The sequence below is a fragment of the Belonocnema kinseyi genome, chromosome 5 (genome assembly GCF_010883055.1).
Source record: "Belonocnema kinseyi isolate 2016_QV_RU_SX_M_011 chromosome 5, B_treatae_v1, whole genome shotgun sequence".
NCBI classification, from domain to species: Eukaryota; Metazoa; Arthropoda; class Insecta; order Hymenoptera; family Cynipidae; genus Belonocnema; species Belonocnema kinseyi.
The window spans coordinates 31,863,106-31,867,896 of record NC_046661.1 but is presented as its reverse complement, the minus strand read 5'-3'; positions in this window follow the sequence as shown (position 1 = coordinate 31,867,896).

The window sequence follows — 4,791 nt, the reverse complement described above, 5'->3', positions numbered from 1 at the left end:
AATGGTACAACGCTTTTATCATATGTGATCTGTTAGGTCATGATGAGAAGAGAGATTTGCGTAAAATAAATAATCCTTTTATATGCGTATGCCCTTTAATAGGCTGTTCAGTCTTAAGAGATGTTCGCATTCAATATACTTCTGCACTAAGGTTGATAGCTTTCATCGTTAGGATGATACGCGACCATTAAAATTTAAGATTGAATGTTATTGATGAATTGTATAAAAAAGCTATATAAAGAAATGCACATAGCACACACTTATATACAGAAACAAATAGTTTTTTCTTCTAATAATTATGTAATTATGTTACCGATAATGTTTGCTGAAAGAATTTTGTTAACCATCAACACTTATTCATTTTATTAACAAATTATATAAACAAATGCAAATTTTAGACATTTTCAAGCTAAAAGAAATCGCTTCTTCTGACCTTGCTCAGGGTGACAACTAGAGCGGGAAACCGAAAAAGGCCGGGAAATGACCAGGAATTTACTTCTGATCGTAGCAAAGTTCAAGCCATCCTTATTTTCATAACTTTCGTCAATTAAAAAAATTGATTTCTCCGTTATCTACAGTCGCAGAGCATAAGAGTGTATTTTTTTACATTGTCTTACTCAACTCTCATTAAATTATAATTTACTATTGTTCAAGAGTACTTTTTTTGTAGACATTAGTTACTAGTTGTTCTAAAGTATCCAAAGAGTTTTTATTGCAATATGAAATTTAGTATATATTTTAATTTTTAATACTTTATATCAATACACTTATTTGTTCACGTGCAACATTTACTGCACTTGACTTTATATTGGAAATTTAACAATTCTACCACCAAACCCCGAGAAATGAACGCTTGCTTTTTATTAATTAAAAAGAGAGCTTATCATACGATTTAAGGAATGCAACGTTCCTTGATAAAGTAGCTTTAAATTTTTGAATGTGTCTATACTTTATGAGAAAAAGAATGTATATTTTCTTCCATTATCACAAAAACCTCTTGCAAATGTGTTGCTCTGTGAAATGTTTGTCGCTGATTTGATTTTGATAATTAAACTGATGATGGCCCAAACATCCCGAAAAATTTTTCTCTACTATTGCAAAAAATGGATTTATCACGATTTATTCGCTCACTTCACATTTATCTAACTTGAAACATTGAATATTAGAAAATAATTGTGGTTTTTATTTTAGAGCAGGGAGTCTCGGTAAAGAAATATCATCTCAATTGAAACATAGAATTTGTTACATGGAATGGAAATTTTTTTAAGCATTTATAATTCGGATTTAGGAGAAAGTGATATAAAAAAATCCATGTAAAGTCAGAATTCGTTACGATTTGGCGGTTCCCTCTTCTCAATTTTATTTGAATAGAGTATACTTCAAGCAGTTTTTAGATTAGAAGTAGTATGTGTTTGAGTTAAAATAATGTTTGTTCTAATTCAATTATTTCAGTTTAAGATTCATTCTTTTCGCTTTAAGCTCTTCTGGTTGGTGCCAAATTAATGTTTTTAACTAGAAATGTTATTATTCTATTTTCGGTTCAGAATTATTATTTTTTTAGTTAAAGATGTTACTTTTTGGTTTCATTAATTTGTTTCAAAATCGAACTATTTTGTTCAAAAGTCCGTTCTTTTTTATTGCAAATTAATTTGTTCAACTAAAAGTTGAACTATTCCATTTTTTTATAAAAATATAATATTTTTGTGGTGCAAAATTTAAGTATAGGTTTAAAAATTAATTTATTTTTCACTATTTTGCTTTGCTGTGTTAAAGTATGTGTAGAATGAAAGTCATGATTAAAAATAAATGTTTGCATTTTGCCTTAACTTAACTTAGCCGGGAAAAACAGGAAAATGAACTGGAATTAAAAGTCGTCTGCCGCATCGCCACCCACTTGCTAACATTATATTTTCAATATATATTTTTTTAACAAATTTTGATATGCATTTATATTTGTCCATTTTATAAAGAAATTGTATAAACAATTTTACACGTAAGGTATTGTTAAGGGAAATTTAAATCGTTTTATCTTCTGCATTAGCTGAAACTATGTTTCCAATGATGCTTTTCTTAGACTTAAGGGATATATTTATACTATCTTTCGTGTTTACATTTTATTTTGCTTTTTATAGTAAAAAAAATTGATTTATAGACCTGCTTCAGTCTATTTTCTGCCTGCTATAACGTGTTCTTTTTTCTTCCAAGGAACGATGCAAAGGGTTACGCTTACGTTTAAACCTACATTCGTTTCCCTTTTCAACATCCAGCAAAAATCAGCCATCAGGACCTCGTCCCATCTACCCTGATATCGTTGTTCCATCACTTTTATGTCTTGACGAAAACGTTCGCCTTGTTCTTCGCTGAAATCACCAACATTTTCTGGAAACTTAAGCAGATGGGAATCTAGAAAGTGAAGTTTTAAATTCATTCAGTTCTAGTCGGAGAGCCCGCTTTCCCACCCTGGTCAGACGCCGATACTGGGGTTTTTTGCTGCATCGTAATACATTTTTTACCTGTGTCTGCCATGACAGCATGAACGCCGTTTACCCAGGGATTCAGCCAATGTGGATCCGTTGCCCATCGTCACCACGTGGAGATGCCCTGGTTACAGACACAGGCAAATAATGCTAGCAACAAGCGGTTACGAAACTCCAGACATTTACTGCTATTAATGTCAAAATATGAAAGTACGCAAGAACAGGGTTGCCAGCGTAATCGGTTAGGTTAGGTCAGGTTTTTTTTGGTTAGGATAGGTTAAACCTCTATGTAGGTTAAGCCGAAGCTGAATGAAACGGTACCGCAAACACAACGGCACAACACAATCTGTTGAATTTTGTTTCGTAAGGTTAGGTTAGGTTAGGCTAGGTTAGATTTATTTCTAGGTGAGGCTCGAGTTGACCCATTTGATGTAGCACACATTTGCTACTGGGAAAATATGCTTCCAAAGCTTTACGTGTAGTTCAATAAATTTCTGTTAATTCAGGTTAGGTGAAGTCAGGTTCTGTTAGGTAAAGTTATGTTAAATAATTTGATATCAGACAAGGATTAATCCTTAACAGTTGTCGACATGTTTTTGCAGTGAAAATTTTCATCACTGGCATTATTTTGAAATTTATTTACCTCAGTGCATGATTTTACGTTATTTTTTGAGGTTATGGCTCACCCATGACGCGATGGGTGATTTTTGATACCGAATTTGAATTCAGCGCCCCAAAATCCATAGGAATACGTGTGTGTTGTTACCAGATCCGCACACTTTTTTTTGTGTCTGTATAATCTTCTAGGGCATTTAGAAATCAATTTTGTTCTTCTCTTGCCATTTTTTCATGTCATCCATCAATTGGCTTAAAAGGTTCATTTTCGTGTGTTTTTTGGAATTTTATAAATGCTATAACTCATAATTTTTAATTTTGTGAAAAAAGTCATTAGATGAATTGTTCAAACTTTTCAATACTATGACCGACAGACATACACATTCGTAAAAACCTATTTTTCGGATTTATGGGGTCTCAAAACGTGGACATTTGACAAAAACAGGGGGGGGGGGGTCAAATTTTACACAAATCTAATACCTTCTCTGATGAGAATGTAAAAATTGTATGCGCCAGTATCTGTTTATTTTATGAACAAATAAGATAACGCAATTCACATTTTAGGCACTTCAAAAGAAATAAAAGCTTTTTTTCTATTATTTTATAAAATATATTGGCAATGCTGCCTCATGTTCTGATTTCATGCCACTGTGCTCTGGTGCAGTACTTCAGAAAAACTAAAGTTATTCTACTTTATGTACGAATATTGTTTATTAGAACATATTCATTCGCTTACTATAGCTCAGATATCAAGCTACCTAAATCACAACGTTTCATCATATGTGGTTGCATATTTTACTTTTAAATTCACAAGGTATTTTCTGAATGAAAACAATTAACATATTGTTAAATAGTTAATATTGTGATAAATAAAATGATATCATTTTATGAACGCATTTGCATTGCATTACTTATTATTAACAATTTTTAAAAATGTTTACCTTCGGGAATTGTATAATTCGAAAGTTATAATGTCGGCAATTTTAATTCGGGAATTATGAATTCTCGGGAATTCTTTAATTCGGTGATTTTAGACTGTAGGAAACTTTATTTTCTATGAATTTTCCAATTGTATATGATCAATTAAAAATTTAATTTACTAATAGAAAGATTGTAAGCACTTATTTCTATGAATGAAAGATAAAATATTCAATTACGCAGTAGAGTAACTCCACGCAAAAGAAAATTTTGATCTAGATTAATTAGACCAAAATTTTGTTAGAAGAATTAGCAATAGATATAATAATTAAGAAAATATAAGAAATAATAAGAAATAATAAGAAAAGCACATAGATATAATAATTTGTTAGTTAACAAAACATTTTGAGGGGAAAAAAAGTTTTATGAAAATCGGGGTAGGCAATCTTTGGGAATCGAGTTTTAAAAAATATCAAACTTTTCCTTTACTAACGCGAACATTGATCATGAAAGAGCAGTTTTAATCCATTTAAACATCAAAATTTTGATTCATCATGTGTTTTGTATTGCAAACGGAGTGTCGATTACATTGAAACCGAAGTAAGAGGTATAATTTTGAAAAGTGAACTAATGCAATTTATGTTGTAGAGCGCATTTTTTATGCTAGTACTTTTAAACAATCGCCGGATAAGTAAATTAATTTCCAGATGTAGAACACATTAGCGAGGCCCGTACTACTTTTGTTTAAAATAGGGAAAGTAAGAAGGGCCGTAGAGATACA